Below are 18,258 nucleotides of genomic sequence, written 5' to 3'. Positions count from 1 at the left end.
ATATGTTATTAAGAATTATTTTGTTGCAAAGTAAGTGTTTTATTACAATTTTTTTAACTTTTAATTGTTCAAATAAAATGCAGAGGGTCAATGGTTGATATCAGCATATCATATGGTCTCACTTAAGCAAAGTTTGGGCAATTCTTATTCATGCTAAATCCTTAGTTCCTCATGTACTGACTGAAGAAGGACAAAATTTATACAGTAACAGCAAAAGATCAAAGCATAAACAACCACCACTTAAATCCTTAAAGTAGCCTTCTATACAACAGGTTAATTTTAACTTCTATGCATGTAAATTTGAGTAGAATTTCACATGCATTTGGATAAGTAATGTTTATCTCTGGAAGAACTGTTCATTGTTCTGACCACCAGAAGGCCTCCTTACACTGGGAAAGCTGCTGCGGCAAAGTCATTATGCTTTTCCTCTGCTTAGTTTGCAAATCATTGGGTTAAAGAAAAAAAGTTATCAAATTTTAAAAATGTTTTTCTTTCCAACCACATAAAATTTTGATTTTAGATGTATAATGCTTTATGAAGGGTTACATTTGAGGAATATTTCTAATAACACATTTCTCATAGTCCTCCCCTCTCCACCGAATGATTTTTATTATTATTTTGTACGCTCAGTGCTGGGAGTTTTCATCAGATATCCATCTCTGGCATCTCTAGTCTTCCCTAACAGGCACAGCTGAGTCACTTGTGCCATATTTAAGGTGATAAAAGGCTAGAGCCCTCTCATATTGTGGCCTGGAGTTCATAGCATCTGTTTAATAACACATCTGAATGCAAAATTTCAGATGATTGACTGAAGTAGTATATTGGAGATGAGCCAGTTCTTTGTCATAGATTTTCTCTTTAAGGGACAAATCTAGAATTCTGAATTTATACTGAAACACATTTTCCTTTCATCATTTTTGTGTGGAAAGGAGCTTTGTAATTAAAAAGTTGGTAAGATTTAGCATTCAGGTAGATAAGGTACATTCACCTCACTCTTAGAGTTATTGTTTCAGATGACTATAGTGCTATTGAAAAAGAGAATCTTGCAGTCTTGTGCATATAGATTTCCTGTGATTTCAAAATTAACCTACAATAAAACTAGTTAAAAAGCAAGAAGGAAATCTGAGTATTTTCCCCTGAAAACATTGCTTGCCAGGATCTTTAATCTTTTCAAACTGTAATCAATGCAAGCTAAAGGACTGGGCTCCAAATATTTTCTCATACTTTAATGCACTTATATTTTGCAATCAATGTATTTTAAATACCAGAAAGTGTGGCCAATTTTATGATATTTTAAACACCATTGTCAATATATCTCAAATATGTTCTATTTCTCTTGCTCTGTTGCTTACTTACTCATAAAAATATCTTTTTGCAGCAAGCTAAGTAATTACTCAAACATACTGATAAAAAAAATGCACTTCTGTGTTTCTAGGAGCTGGTGATTTAGCACTTCTAAGCTGTCTAGACACAAACATTTTCAAATTTCAAAACTTTTAAAATGTGTCACCTATCATATTGACTGTTTTCCCATTGCACATCTGCATTGGTACTGGACATAACCAAATTAAGTACTCTCTAATTCTGTAGTTCTTAGATATTCTGACTGTCTTTGAATCTTTCCTACCCAGTCATTGTCAGACAAAAATGTCATAATGCAGAAGCAGGGCACTGTTGCAAATGACATAGACCAAAAATTTGAAAAGTATACGCTGATTTGGATTACCTTCATTTTCGCTTTTCCTAAAACATGGCTCAGGCTAAAGGCACTTAAAATCAGTGGACTCTCTAAAACTTGAAACTGTACTACTGTACTTCATTTAGTCCTGCTCCAAAGTAAAAGTAATTGATTTAAGATTTGCAGGTGAGGGTAGCGATACATTTTCTTATTATTTTTCAAGGATGCTGCCATCTTATTTACTACAACTATTTCTTTATTGTACTGGAAGAAAGGACAGATAAGCCAGAGTTTGTTATATTCCATGGTATGGTTTCATTACAACGCTGTTACGATAGGAGATACAAGATATGTAAATAACAATTACAACATAGACTATTGTGGCAGTAAGTTCCAAAATTAGTTATTTTTTCTTTTTATGACTTGTTCCTAAGGAAAAATATAGAACTATTAGTTCAATTTTCATCTTACTAGGATTACTTAAAATAATAATTGGGAGATTTATTTGTTTGCAACACATTCAGTCACACACTCTTTTCCTCTCATTCAGAGGTATTTTAAGTGTAACAATGGAGGTTTTTTTTTTAAAAATGAACAGCCACTTGAGCATGTAGGCTGTGAATTTTAAGTAACTTTTTAATGCCCATTGAAGTTAAGCCAGATAATTATGTGAGTCATTTACATAAGTTTGATTTTGCCACTTCAGCCTAAAGCCAGTGATAAAAGAACTGCCCAATTCCTTCTCATGTAATGAAAGCAATTAGCACCAGTGATTCAACCGAGTGAAACTGTAAATTAAAATGGTTTTCTCCCACATAGAAATCTACATAAACCAAATGTTCCATATTCATTCATCACCTATTTTACAGTGTAAGCACTCTTTAGATATCACACATCTAAAGGACAACATTGAAACTCAAACAGCAAAAGGCTGAAAAGGAGGTATTTTTCTTTCAGAATATTTTACCAAATAATAAGCAGGCTCTTTATGTATTCTTTGCTGAAACTATCGAGATGAAGCACGATGAACGCGTTGCAGTTACCGGGTTTTTGTTCAATGAAATGTTGTCCTGGTTTCAGCTGGGATAGAGTTAACTGTCTTCCTAGTAGCCGGTACAGTGCTGTGTTTTGAGTTCAGTATGTGAAGAATGTTGATAACACTGATGTTTTCAGTTGTTGCTCAATAGTGTTTAGACTGAAGTCAAGGATTTTTCAGCTTCTCATGCCCAGCCAGGGCACCTGACCCAAACTGGCCAACAGTGTATTCCATACCATGGGATGTCCCATCTAGTTTAGGAACTGGGAAGTGGGGGGGGGCAGGGATTTTCGCCGCTCGGGGACTGGCTGGGTGTCGGTCGGCGGGTGGTGAGCAATTGCCCTGCGCATCATTTGTACATTTCAATCCTTTTATTACTACTGTTGTCATTTTATTAGTGTTATCATTATCATTATTAGTTTCTTCTTTTCTGTTCTATTAAACCATTCTTATCTCAACCCAGGAGTTTTACTTCTTTTCCCGATTTTCTCCTCCATCCCACTGGATGGGGGGGGAGTGAGTAAGCGGCTGCGTGGTGCTTAGTTGCTGGCTGGGGATAAACCACGACAAATGTGCACAAGGTACTTCCACAGCTGGAGGCCACTTTTCAAACTATCCGCACCAGGGCTGGATACTTACAGTGTGGGCACCAGGGCTTGAAGCAGGTTTTTGAGCAGATGTGGCTCTAGTAGCCAAGGCACCTCCAAGCCAGTGTCAGTGTGAGGCTGGTACTTCCAGGTCTCCTGAATTTCAGAGTCTCTGGAAGCTGACTCTCCCACCTCACACAGCCAACTGGTCTCGTCTTGCCTCTGTGAGCATCATCCCCTTCCAGCTCCTGCTGGGTTTCAGTTGTCATACTGAACCACTAATTTGAGAATGAAAACTACGGTCTGGCTCATCACTCTTGAAAGATTACCAACCCCCCCTCTGCAGTAATTACGGGCTCCGTATTGCAGGGAAAGCATCACAGAGAGCAAAATTTCCCCTCCCATCAGCACCAGACATCTCTGTTCACCAGGGAAGCATTTTGATGGCAAGGGATATTCTAAGTGCAGACTATGCAACAGATACCTGTACTACCTGTACCGTATGGGAATAAGTGATCTCACTGGGCTGTTCTCGACTTAGTTGTAGGTTGTGTTTGTGAGCGTAAGTATCTGCTGTAATTTCTCATCACCTCAGTTTCCCTAGGGTAGAATGGGTAGAATTCATTAACATTTGAAAAGCCATCTGAGATCTTGAGATGGAAGGCGATGCATAAGTGCAGATCAAAGAGAACTGTGCACCAATACTGATAGAAAGGAGAATACCGCAGCTCAAGTTATAGCCTTAAGTACACCATTAGCGTAACCTCAGTGAAATTTATCTGCATGAGTGGAGGTTGTGAAGGATGCCCAAGGACATGGGTAAGCTCTTGAGGATATGACCAGTGTCTTCAAAGTCTCCTCAGGTATTCTTTCACTTTAGTGGGAATTATCAGTGTTTATGACCTGGCAGGACTGGTTTGTAGACATACAATGTGTTTGTAATTTTATTTAGCATCTGTTTAAACAAGGCATTAGCACAAAAAGATCCCCGATACAGAAGGAATGAACCAGAAGACCTTTTATCTGTAAGAAACTAGTTGAAAGGAAGAGTGGATGATGAAACCACTTTTTTGAGGTAGTTGGTAATTTATGGAATGAGATATATACTAATATGAAGAGCATCACAAACATGCCTAGACTAAATACAGGTATAATAACATAATCTCCTTTGTGCTCTGTTGTAAATGGATATACAAGGACACATTCTTTAAAAAAAAATCACCAGATAATTCTGCTTTTCCATTACCCTTTTCAGGCATATAGCCCATGATTTCATCCCTTGCAAGGGAGAAGAGAGGAAGAAACAGTCAGGATGGTTAACAGAATAAAGTCCTTTTCTGACCTGAGTCTTAGCAAACTGTTATTTTTAGCTTTCCCACAGCAAATGACAAATTCTTTGTCCTATGATATAAGCCATTGTTTAAAAGGAAACCTAAACAGACTGTGATTGTTCTTCTCAAGTAATAGTATTGGCCTGAAAACCGCAGGTATATAAAGCTTCATGTTATGTCATTCTTCTTTAAGGTTGTAACAAAATTGCACTGATGTACCCTTACACATTCTTTATCCACAGACTGAACTTGTAAGAAATAGCAGCGATCAAAGTAGCTGATTAATGTGGACACTAAGGCAAGATTATAACTTAGCCTGGATGTATCCAACCATAATGATTTTAATCTCAGCTTTGCCATCAAACACCTTTATTTCTGCACGCAGCAGAATTACCCTAATTATCTGGGGTTCCTTTCTTTCTTTTTTTTTTTTAATTTTTTTTTGTTGTTGTTGGACTAAACATTAAAAAGCTGCTCCAGAGCCCTAAGCGCTTCCTCAGCTATAAATCAACAGAAATGCTGCAGACTAGCCCTCAGAACTCACAGATGTTCTTGCGAACAAACCTACCCACAATGAGCTTGGCTCCCCACCTGCCCCCACTCTGCATTTTGCCTTCTGCAGCTGCCTAGACAATGTACATACCAGACAGCATGCCTTGAGAATTGACAAAACAGAGGTCATTCAGATGGATCTTGTTTGAGAACAGAAAAAAATAAATGAGAATGCTGTCACATTGCTGCAGCTCAGATACTCCAGAATTGTTCATTAATACTTGTCACTGAGAGATGGGCAGAGCGTTGTTTTTGCAAAGTAAATCAGGGATTTTCCTTTTGATGTCATGTTTTTAAGCTTGGGATGTTTCCAGCAGTGCTAAAGGAAGTGACAAATGCTCAGATGACTTGGAAACACCCTCTGAGTGGTTGGAGAGACTCTTCCTGAAGTGCGGTTTCTTTTGAAAGGTCCCCAACGTTCAAGGTCCCTATTCCATGCATGGTTACTTCTATTTTCAGTTCACCGCAAATGCTGGTCTCCCTTCTTTTTCTCCAGCTTATATCAGCTACAGGTCCATTGGGTCACTTATATCTCCACTGAGAATACATGCCCTCCCTTTCCACTTCCCTCTTGTTAATCTCTGCTTCTCACTCTCTCCTGGACACCTTTCCATCAGTGCTTTCTTTTCTTCTGTACTCTGCCTGTGTTGATGTTCATATTCTCTCCTGTTTGTTATAACGCATTCATTTCCTATCTCTAGCTAGAAATTGTACCCTCTTTCCCATCACCACAGCATTTCTTCCCCCAGTGCCCCCGGGAAGAAGATTCTGTTCATGCATCTATCTGCTGATGGGTACTGCCCCTGCATCCCCAGCTCTCCCACTGCTCTCCTGCCTGGACACTGGGGGCTGGAGAGAGACAGCTGATGGCTCTTCTGCAGGGGTTTTTGGTGAACTAAAAGTCCCAGCTATGTATGTGAGCACAGCCCTGGCATCAGGATTGAATTAGTAGACAGAATTTTATATGCCAGACAACAGCTAATGGAATGAAATTTAAGTGCCTATGTCCAAAATTGTATTGTTGAAATCTTCTCAGCTGCCACATAATCCTCAGGACCTCTAAACTGATTACTATTTCAGGTTTTCCAGACTTGAAGCTCTGCTGTTCAGTGCCTTGCTAGTATTTAAAGCCAATTTTGAATTCTGAGCAATGCAACACATTTATCAACACAAGCTTAGCAGTCCAGATCTCACAAACAACAGAGGTATATGCACCTTTCTTTTGAAATGCTCAGGGTGTTCCCAGAATTCATGCATAAAATAAGACTAACCACAATGTGGGAGGCCTGGATTTAATTCTATCTTTTGAGGAATTCAAGCCAATGTCTCCTATTTCTCAGGAAAGAATCTTAAAACCAGACAACAGACCATGCTGGCCTGAGCCAGTGGAAGGTGATTGTACTTCAGACCTAGTGTTAGAATTGTGGGAGCTTCAGAAAGAGGTAAAGACATGGACCCTTCCATCCTTACATCTGCATGTGGAATAACTTCATGGCTACAAAATTTAGGTAACAGTGAGGTTTCCCAGAGATGGGGATTCCAAGTAGTTTTCCCAGTTGCTTGTTCCACTCCGCAATACTATTTTCAATCTACATAGTTAAAAAAAAGTAATTCCAAGAATAGGCTAGTGCCCTCAAAAGCGGGTTTTTGGAGGTGTCTTCCATTATTGTTCTCCTCAAGTCCAGAAGTTGAGTAAAGCTTACAGATATGCTGAAAAATTCATCAAGGCTGATGGTTTTCATACAAGGATCGCAGTGCAGCCCTATGCTCACAATTGTATTTATACAGTGTATTTACGCAACATTTACTGTATTTACAGTGTATGTATAAAACAAACAATCCCTCTGGTTTTGGCAGGATTTTATAGTAAGCCCAACTTACCTGCTGCTTTTTCCTCTGCTTTCCCCCTCATTGTTCCAACCTTTGCCTTATGACACTGTTCCCCAGGCTATCATTTGTAGGGGCTAGCATATCTCAATCACAAATTGGTTAAGGACAGAGATTCTGTGCCCAGGTAAATAGATTTTATAACTAGTAGTGGGTAATTTTCATGTGCTTTAAAAAATGTTGAATTTGACTTTTAGCCATACCACAGAACAGTTTAAAATAATCATGCAATAGAGAGAATAAACAGATAGTAAAAGAGAACGGCTGGGATATTTTTTTAGGTATATGGCTTTTGTGCTACACATTTTGTGCCCAGTATGGTGGTTAAACTTGCAAACCCACCAAGGTCAAGTCCGAAATTCAGAAGAGAGATGAACTTGTTTTTGTCAGGATCAATTTGTGGCAACAGCAGTTTTATCAGCAGGGTGTAGTAACTATGGCAGAGGACTGTCAAACTGCCAGTTGAATCTCTGGGAAGCCTATTATCAGATAGGGCGATGATTATTATGACAGACCCATCATCTTGATTTTGCTGAAATATTCTTGTAGAAACGTGAGAAAATAATTGATAGACACAATACAGAGAATGAAATGACTTGTCTTTGAGACTGTACCTTTACAATAGACCCTCTACCTCCTTCCTCACCTTACTGTGTAAAAATGACTAAAAAGACATGAGCAAAAACGTGAAGGCACTGTAGAAGCACCTTGATCTTTTCTTTATTATTAGAGACTGAAAAGTCTGTGGTAAAATCCTGTACAAACCACACAGAAGTCAACCTGAACAGCAGAAAAGGAATCTTCTTCTATAAAGCTGATAAAGTTATATCAGTTATAACATAGCTGCCAAAGACACCGAACAGTACCTATAAAAGTTAAAAAAAAAATCTATGAGAGGAAGATAGAGGGAGAGGAGTGTAGACCAGAGAAATGGAGGAAGGCTGATGTCCAAAGACATAATTGCCAAACAACTGAAAGTACTAGACAAGTGAAAAAAGGAGATAAAAAAATGAAATAACAAAGGGGCTGGCCCAGCAGATAAGGCATAAGTTCTGCATTCACAGTGGCTTGCTATGACCACACACATGTGTTACCCACAGAAAGTTCATTCCAAGGTCCTGCCCGAGGTCACTTCCTTGTGATTGCACAAGAGGCAGAAATATTTCACTTTCTGGTATTCTCCCTTTGGCAAGCAGCTTTCTTCATAGCAGCTTTGAAAATATCACACAGCAAGGAATGTACATAGCAGATGCCTTGGAATAGTACTGAGTACCATGTACTTCATGAACCATTCTCGTCCTTTAGCTTCTGTATTGCATATAACCTCAGGGAGAGAGGCAGAGGGGGAGTAGAAAAGATTTTTTTTTTTAATCTGGCTATTTAAGTTTTGTAAATTTCTCCAAATGCTACTGTTTGCAATGTATGTACAAATCTGTAAATAAAATGTCAATAAGTGCACGTAGAAGTCATCAAGTATCTCATCTTGCATGATGTCTACAGATGCAGATGGAAAAGAATCTCAGTGATTTGTGCGAATTTTTACTCCTTCAATTGTCAAGACTTTCTAGTTCAAATTAAAAGCAATTTGTAGCAGAGGCTTCTGAAATACTCTCTTGCTTTTTTTTTTTCTCTTTTTTTGCTTTAAACCACATTACTTGTCTCTAACAGAGATTTTCTGTGCAGTAAAAGCCTGTAGTAAGAAAAATTGTTCTCTCAGAGTCTTCTCTTGGCTCAAGAAGACCATGTCATTTTCTAAAATTAGACCACAATTGCAGGTCTATATAAAAAAAAAAAGGGTGAGGCTCAAAGTAGCCTCTATACTTCCTTCTCTCTTTCTTCGTGATCTATTTCTCTAATTATTTCTTATGATTTTAGTGTGATCATTTTGTTTTGATTATCTGCCTTTAGATATAACTTGCCTCTATCTCCCTCAGACACAGACACTTCCTGTGCTGCAAAGATATACAGCTCTTTCTGGATAGTCAATTTACTGCCATTACAGTAAACACATCAATCTTCCAGTATTAAATCCTGCAGCTAAATTGTAGGTCTTATCAAAGACTTTGAAATTTTGTTACTGATGCGTCCAGAGGGAGGATCAAGCTTAACTTGATGATTTCTTCCTCTGCCATTCTTTAGTCCAAAGTTCCTGGTTGTGCTTTGGAGTGTGCCAGGTAGGTTAAAGTTCATTAAAAACAGCAGAAGAGATATGCGGTGCCAGCCTTCCCACTCTGCATTGCTAGTACGTGGGCATGGTAGAGCATATATACCAAATGCTCCCATCCTTCCTTCTATTGTAAAGATTGAGAAGCATGAGCAATCATCTTCTTCTCCATCCATCTGTTAAATCTGTCTCAGTCACCTCCTAAAAAGAAGTCCTTCCATTGAAATTGGTCGTACTAGTCATAAATAGCACAGAAGCACCGCTATCACAAAAAGCGCATTTTTGTGTGTGTTCCACAAATGGCTTTGGTTCATGATTTAAATTGTAAAAGTGAGTTAGGAAAGTTCTATTTCTAGTCAAGCCTGGGTTTTGGTTAGGTTTTCATTCTTTAAATTTTATTAGATGTTGTAATGCATTTGGAGGCATAGGGTTCAAAGGGATGTGCCTGAGAAAAAGTGCTTCAGGTCATATTAACCATTTGAGACACTCCCTCTGCCCCAAACCAGGATAAAAGTTTAGGTACAGAGAGGATCAGAAACTGATAATCACAGAAAAGTACAGCAGGAGAGTGTGATCTCAGCTAAAATAGATTTTAAAATTTAATTTAGTTAGACTGGAATGCTGAAAATATAGGCAGAAGCAGAAGAAAAGGACAACTTGACTCATGTAGGCAGAAAAGCATGTACGCAATCCCTCCGAGTACGCACAGCTTTTAAGCATCAGTTGAGGTCAGAACCTTTATATGCTCTTGCACTCAGTTAGCCCTTAGGACAGAGCTAGCGAAAAAGGAAGGAAAAAGACCATAAGGGGTGCAGAAGTACCTCATGTATTGAGCAGCTGAAAAAAAGACCAAACTGGTGATCCCACAGGGTCAGCACAGAACACCAAGGGCAAGACTTGACAAGTGCAAGAGCACAGCTCTTTGTCCCACAGTTCCCATGCTCTATATCATATTAACCTCCATAAACAAGGCGTATGGCAGTAAGCCAAGATCTTCTCTTTTTTCCTCCTGACTGCTTTAAAAAGATCTTTTCCATTTGAAAGAAGTAACAGACACAGCAGCAAAGCTTCACCAAAGACAGGCTGGCTTCTGAATTGAGGGAGTAAGAGAGATAAGGTGACCTTTCTTGAGAAGAGCAAGGCATCTGTCTGAGCAAAGGAGTGACAGGGAAGTCTATTCAGACTTGGCCAAAACCCTGGATATTTATGGCTGTGATGTGCCTCTCCCGCTCTTCGTCTTAACCCACCCCCACATCTGAAGACCGACCCCTAGATTCAGTGAAAAACAATACTGCATAATAGCATTAAAGCAATGTGCTGTCAAGTGTCCCAGTCAATTAAGTCCAATGTTTGCAGTTCCCCTGGCAACCTAATCCTAGGGTGTGTGGATATTTCAGCTCTTTCCATACTGCTAAATAAAACAAGGGCAAGGAACAAGCTTGAGCGCTGGCCTGGTGATCACCCATGCTGTTTAATTGCTAGCATGCTTCCAGGCTGCTTTGGCTTATGCCAGGTCTTTGGGAAGTGGTGCCTAAGCGTGGCTGGAGGGATAGCCCATGCGGGGATCAACTCCAATAGACAGTATAGACATCATGGCACCAGGTTTTCTTCCCTCCAGCCTCAACAGTCTTCCAACATCATCCCAGGTTTGCACCTCTAAAGATTCCTCATGCTGTACCCTGGAGCAAGCAATGTATGAAAACACACATTTCGTGTATGAAAACATCATTCTGATGAGACCCCAGCATAATACCCAGGTTTTCTCAGATGCTTTCTACTGAGAAAAAGAACTAATCACAGAAAATAGTTATGTTTTAGCCCTAGAAGCGTACCTTTCAAGGTTCACAGGAGACCAAACGCTATGTAGCATAACTGTGGCTAGGCTGGGCCACCTGCTCTCAGGGTCACAAAATTGCTCATGTCTCATTTAGCAAGAGATGCAGGGTTTGCATCTCTGCAGAAAGCTCAGTGGTTCCACAGAGCATTATGGCAATAAAAGACTAAACCGCAGCCGAATTTTGACATAAAGGAAAACATAGGAAAGGGATCCTCTTCTTTTCCATCATTCCACAGCAGCAGCACCGTGATTTTACAAAATACAGGGGAGCTCAAGGGAAGGAAACAAGCCAGTGCTGCCTGTCATTGCTCCACAGCCACCTGCAGGCAGCGTGTGCGGGTCAGCGCACTGACAGCTCACTTACTTCTTCTCTTTGAACAGATGGAGTAAGCAACAGAAGACGAACACATTCCTCTAACAATCCTGCCAGCACTCTGGTTTCTATAGACCTGCCATAATGGCTTAAAATGGAGATGGCCTTAACTTAGACTGAGGTGTGGCTTTGTGAAGAAGAAAAATAAATACTCACAACGCATATATTAAAAACATAAATCCCATGTGCTGCCCCTGCATGCCCGAATCTCCAAAGCCAGTGCATCCCCAGAGTTCTCCCCTGTACTGCCCTGTATTTCAGTTTTCCAAAGACCTCAGGCTTCTGTCACAGCCCCACAAATATTAATTACTTTCAAAAAACTTGCCTTATATATGGACTGGTACCAAAAATACTTCAAGAAATTTCTAGCAAGAGTTAATTTTCCCTAGAACTCTGACTTGGCTGAAACTCACGGTATGTGAGTAGAAATCATAGCTCTTGGCACCCAGGCTTCATTATCGTAACACAGATCTAAACCCATGCAGCCCTCTTGTGTGTTCTCTACCATACAGCGCTATGTCCTCGCGCTGCTATTATTATTAATGGTCTTTTTATTCTGACTTTGAACTCGTTTGTACTGAGGTGCAGTTGAAAGGCCACAATTAGAATTGGGGACCAGTACGCTGGGGCAAACACAGAAATCCTCACACAAACAGAAATCCTTTGGCTCCCGTCCCAAAAGCTTATTATTATAATTAAGATTTATATTACAAAGGCAGATAGAGGTGCCAAAAGAAATTGGGGCCCATTATGTCATAAATACATCTACTGCATAAATACATAGTAAAAAGCAGTTCTTGCCTTGAAGATCCTGCAGTCGCAAGCTCCAAGCAACTGCTAAACCTGCAACTGCAAGTTTAGCAACAAAGTTTGGGACCCACCCAGCTTAGGCAGATGATTAGTGTCATCGCTATCAGCTGTGTTATTTACTCTTGCCTCCATATTGGGCTGAATAATGCCTAATTAAAAAAATGCATTCTGTTTGACAGATAATAAAATGACGGGAAAAAGAAAGGACTGAGGATACCTGTTCCGATCAGATATTTCATAAAGGGCAGCCAAGGGCACAATACGATGGTTTTATCATTGGTTCGTTTTCAGTTCTTCTCACGGAAGAATTTTCATCCTCTGTGATCCATCAAAATGGTTTTAGTACCTATTTCTTTCATAGTAACCCTCTCCCTCTTGTCACTATAGAGTCACCCACTACCTGAGGAACTTCCACGCTTTGTCGTTATGGAGGGATCATGCCAAAGTGGCAGGAAGGTGGGAATTTCATTTTCTAAATACGAATCGTGGGATCTGTTGTCATGACATTAAGGCTTCTGAGATACCACCAAGATCTACCCACTGCTTGAGCTCTCGGTTTAGTTTGTCTCTTTCTCCTCTCTTCTCAAGTCAATAGTTTTTTACAAATAGGAAGCCATCAGAGTCTGGAGATCTGGGCATTCAAGGAATATCTGAGTCTGCAAATGGGGGAAAAGTGGATTGCTGAGTTCATGTCTCCTGGTTGGGACAAAAGTTAATGAGCCCTTTGCCACCATGCACAGACGATAACAGAGAATTGCTCTTAAAGCTCATTTCCTCAGAGAAACTAACTCTGTGCAGCTATTCAGCCACAAAGGCAGTGAAAGGAAAGGTAAATGGACTGTGCCGGAAGGTTGTGAATTTCTTCTTTCTGGAGGATAAGCACGCTTTATTTGTCTTTTTTAAAAGACTTTTTGGAGGACTTTTGCTTAATCTCACATGCATAAGGTATGCGAGTGTCCAAGGCAGCACTGTACATGGTCGTTTCCTTTAATATGCTTACCTGATTTTATAGTTGCAGCAGTTATCTGATAATAGAGTTTGTCACAGCGCATCGTTGAATACTGTTACCATGCCTAAAAAACCTGATGCTGAGCATTGCCAGCAGTGAACACTATATAAAGCCCAGGTATACAGAAGGAATATAAACACAAGGCACCGAAACAGAATGTCCTGCTCTTTGCACTAACCTCCTCGAAGTATTAAGTCAAGTTGAAGCTCAATGTTTAGTCTCTGTACAAAAAAGGGCCCCGCTCCTCGTTGCAATACCTACCTTGCTGACTTTCTCTCTGGTGTAGAACCAGCAGCCGTGGGTCACACACCCCCTGACTCCCCTTCCAGTGTGATGAGGGTCAGAGGAACCCGTGTACTGAGCAAGTTGTCTAAAAGAGCTGGTGGCAAAAGCATAAGCAAGACTCCTGTACTCAGCCTCACCAAGGCACAGGGAGAACAGCAATTTTTTTGTCTTTTCACATTCATAGCCGCGACTCCTGAGATACCCTGCCAAAGCCCTGCCAGGGTTTTGCCTGTCCCCAGCATTCTGCTGAAAATGAGTTTCCCTCTATATTCACATGCATGAACACAGATTAAAACCCTGCTCTTCTGACTCCCTAATGAAGGTTCTGTCTTCAAGGTTATAGGGTATCTTTGACCAATGCTTTTTTGTTTAACTTAGTATATTTTGTTGGTGAACTTATTTAATTTTGTGTAGAATCCTTGATTATTCTTTGAGTGATAAAGAGACTGATTCTTTTACATGGTAATAAGGGCACTTACACAGAAAGTGTGGGTTCCTGAACTTGACCAACAGTAAGGTAAAAGGCTGGAAAAAACCTGGAAGATCAGAGATTAAAGGAAAGGTTCACCGAATGGATATCTAATGGCTGAGTCTGCCTATATTGTTCATTTCTACCTAGACAATTCAGGAGCTGAGATTCTAATTCAGATAGATATTTGACAAAAATTCACAGAAATACAACAGGAAATACCTGATTGTAGCGAAGGAAACCTAAGTACCCTGCCATTTCAAGACAGCTGTCATTTCTCACCATGACAGTATTTCCATCTCCTATGTCAGCTGACAGCTGAGTAGGAAATTCAGGTTTCAGCTTTAGATATCTCCATCCTTTTGTACACCTAGCCTTCAGTCCCTCTATGCAAGGCACTCAGCCATTTGGTGCTAGTACAGATGAAAGGCTTAGTCATGGTCTGGAGTAAGGACTGTTATCTACAATTCCAGTTGACTGGCTGAGTGTGATTCATGACAGCGGGTCATACCCGCAGAGGCATTTCAGAGCATCATGGATTTTTAAAAACAAACCAAGAAAACTAAACACTGCACTGAGAACAGAATTCCTCCCCTAGTCAGGAGAGAGAAAACAAACTGTATCTGACAGTGTGTCACAGTATCTACTGCACTACTGAAGGCTCTGAGTTTCCTGATGGTATGAAGAGTATTTGTAATGGAACAAAATACAATTAAATAAGACATTTATTCTCTCTCCCAGAAACCTGAGATTCACCAGTACTTTTTTTAAAAATATATAATCAAGAATGTATTAATTACAAAAAAATGTTTAATATACTACAATTTTCTCACTGCTGCCAGCACCTCAATTATATTCAGTCTCTTATGTGCCTGCAGCCACAGACATGTCAATACTACACACTGAAGGAAAAAACAAATTCATGTCTTATTAAATTTGCAACCGTAGCTGCACCCATTTCACACCTGAATTTCTCATCCCCCAGGCAGATTTCACTTACGCTTTTTCAAGTAAAATGCACTATGTAAGAGTTTGTTTCACCCTTTACGCACTTAAGCATGCTGCTTCCTTCTCCTTTAAAAAATTGTATTTGTGTGGTCAATGGAGGATCATAGATAATGAACCATCATCTCTTTCTCTCTTCCTTTCAGAGTTAAAATCATAAGAATACAATGTATGATATAAAGCTCAGGTTGCATAGTCTGTTTTTTCCTATAATGTAAATTCAGGGGTTATCATTCAACAGCTTCACATATTATCTTATCATGTGCATTTAAAAGTGAAAGCAACTGGTTTGTCTTTTTAACTACTTAACTTTTTGCCATACTCTGTAGCTAGACAAACTCACACAAGTGACATTCATTTCCTTCTGTTTCTGTGCATACAGGTGAGACCTGACTCACCTGACATTACAATTTATTTATATGACGAGATACTTAAATTCACAGAAGAAAAGCAATGGTAAGAAAAAAAAAGGAAAGAAAATGCTTGGATAAGCCAGTTAAGAGTCGTCATAGATACTGTTGAAAATTGCTTATCTGACTGATGGGATACCAGACTCTCTACCTCTTTTTTTGGTTATTCACTGTAAGATAGGAGAGCTTCAGCAAGGGACACTGCAGAACCTTCCTGCTCTCTAGGACATCCTGGCCAGTTGGCCGGAGCACCAATCTTACTGGTTGAACATGTGCATTTACATCCCCTCAGGCAGAAGATTGCGAATTCAAGTCTCCCACAACCCACTTGAGTTTTCTGATCACCTGGCTACTGGATGAGGATGCAAGGAGCACCACTGCCCCTTCCACTGCTTGTGCAAGGCTGGACCAGAGAGGCCTCTTCAGAAAAAAACAGCACAATTTGGCCATGTAGGTGGATATATTGAAGAACATGCAGTCTGTGGGTCTCAGCAAGGCTCAGTATTGCCGACAAGAGCATTCTCACAAAAATACTCTTAGTGTGCAGAGACGTTACTGAAGAAACCTTGAACACTTTATGCTTTGGGACTCTTTAGAGCCGGATGGCGTTTTAGTAGAGGTTTCGGAAATGAAAGCACTAAGGTTAAGAACCTGCACACACAGCAAAGTGACTCTGATGTGAGTACTATCTACTAGCTAATTGATGGGAGGTGTGGAGGTGCTGGAAGGTAGGCCGTTTTTTTCCCCCTGTAATGAGCAACACTGGTCATTCTCAGCAAAGGAGAGTAGTCGGCAAGTGCAAAGTAGTCAGTAATCTTGGGCAAAGAGATTGGATCAGTCTATGAAACATGGGACCCCACCTAGCGTAGGAAGGCGGCTGCGTCAGTCTCTGGCTCTTTCCTGTTGTGTAACAGTTTCAAAGGGCTGTATGCTGAGGCAATGTAACTCTCAGATATTTTTCAGGTATACTGATGTTCAGTGGAGTCATCACTTTTCCAAGGTGATGTAGGATTTTTGTGATCTATATCCCCATAAGGACCAGTTTCGGATACAAAATACAATGTATTTCTGTAAACATCTGAAATCCTCAAGAAAGGGTGACACACCGAGAGGTCAGAATGTAAGTTGGGATCTGCAGAATTTCTGCTGTAGACATTTTGTATGACTTTAACAAAATATCTTTAGCTTTTGAATCAAATTTGCTACTGACATGATGATTGGCACTACTGATTACTGACGGTCATGCCATTGGAGACTTTGTTCTTATGTTGCCTCCACTATATAGTGAAGGTGATACTCAGTTCTCACTGTGAGAGCTGGTATGAAGGTTGTGAGAGTTAATTCATATTTGCAAAGTGCTGCCTAAACGCTAAACAATAATGGAAGTTACCATAGTCCGACTAGTCTCTTTATTCTTTACATCACTGTCTTATTTTTGGTTACTCATCAATGTTCTCATGCTTCCTTTTCCTTTTCCTGAGACGTCATTATAAAGCAACTGTTTAAAGGCAACAGATTGCTCAGAGATCCTGAGCAAACCTAGCAAGTGCAAGAATAGTTCAGGTCTCTGTTTTTTCCATTTGTTTTTAAGACTATCTGCATTTGATATATACTGGTCTCTTTTTGTCCGTGTCTCATGTCCAAGCATTTTAAAGCATAAACCAGAAGGACATTGCCTGAACTAGTAGGAGGGGATGGAGGAAATCCTATACTGGACGAACAATTACAGGAAGCTGACACAGCCATTAAGATGTTTAGAAGAATCAACAGAGAAGAAAGTGGTTTTGGTATGGTGCCAAGTTAGAGAAGGAAATGGTTTGTACACAGGGATGGATTTCAAAAATTAAACATAAATAAAGTGCAAAAATGGATGTGTTAGTATTTAGCTGAAAACAATCTTGCAACTTTGAGACAGTCTGTTGCTTATTCACCTGCTGTAAAGGAGGTAATCAGAGGTCATGTCTTTCCAGAGAGGGATTCCCCCAAAACTGGGGATATTCCCAGGAGGAAAAGAGCTGTCAAAACTTTGTAGCCATCTTCATATGGCCTGACTATGAAAATGAACATGACCGAACTGCATTGTATTCGGACTCTATCCAAGTGGCCCATTAGGAGCTTTTAGCATCTGGCATAATTTCATGCTGCTTGAAAGTCTTATCTGTAATCTGCACTGGTCTGAGAAATGGAGAGGCACGTGTGGCTTAATTCTTCACTTTCAAAAACTTTCTAGAGCTATGGTTCTTTTCCTTGGTCTCCCAACTTTTGTTGAGTTAAAAGACCTTGGATTTACATACTCTCAGTAGGGACCTTAATTTTAAAAGATAAAACCTTCATGATCATGAGGCATATTCCCATCCCCCCACTGATGGTAATGCTGGTCAGAAAGTTCATGTTCCATCATCAAAGAAGAATTTATCATATTCTGCCACCTTGGGGCTTGCACATGTGATAAGTCTGCATTTGCTCCATCTCTACAGAGTGACTGAGTGTGCACAGTCCAGGGCTGAGAGGCGTGGAGGATGGACACAAGCACACAAATAGACGTCAGGAAGCCCAAGCCCCTGGTACCCTGGCAAGAAGGCAGAAAATACCCTATGAGGACTGAAAAATCTTTTTCACAGGGAGAAGAAATATGTTACTAAAAGTGTTGAGATTGAGAACTGCATCTGCGCCTGGGAGGCAATAGGGGAAATGAAAGGGAATGACTGTGGCTGAACAAGAAGGGGAGACTGGAACAGAAGCACTTGGTTGTTTATTAACATAAAATTAGAAAACACTGTATGAAAAATAGGTGGGGTAAAGATGGAGAGACAAGCTCATCAAAG

Source organism: Haliaeetus leucocephalus, unplaced genomic scaffold (assembly GCF_000737465.1).
Source record: "Haliaeetus leucocephalus isolate CR32 unplaced genomic scaffold, Haliaeetus_leucocephalus-4.0 Scaffold151, whole genome shotgun sequence".
Taxonomy (NCBI): Eukaryota; Metazoa; Chordata; class Aves; order Accipitriformes; family Accipitridae; genus Haliaeetus; species Haliaeetus leucocephalus.
Note: the sequence above shows the minus strand (reverse complement) of the source record.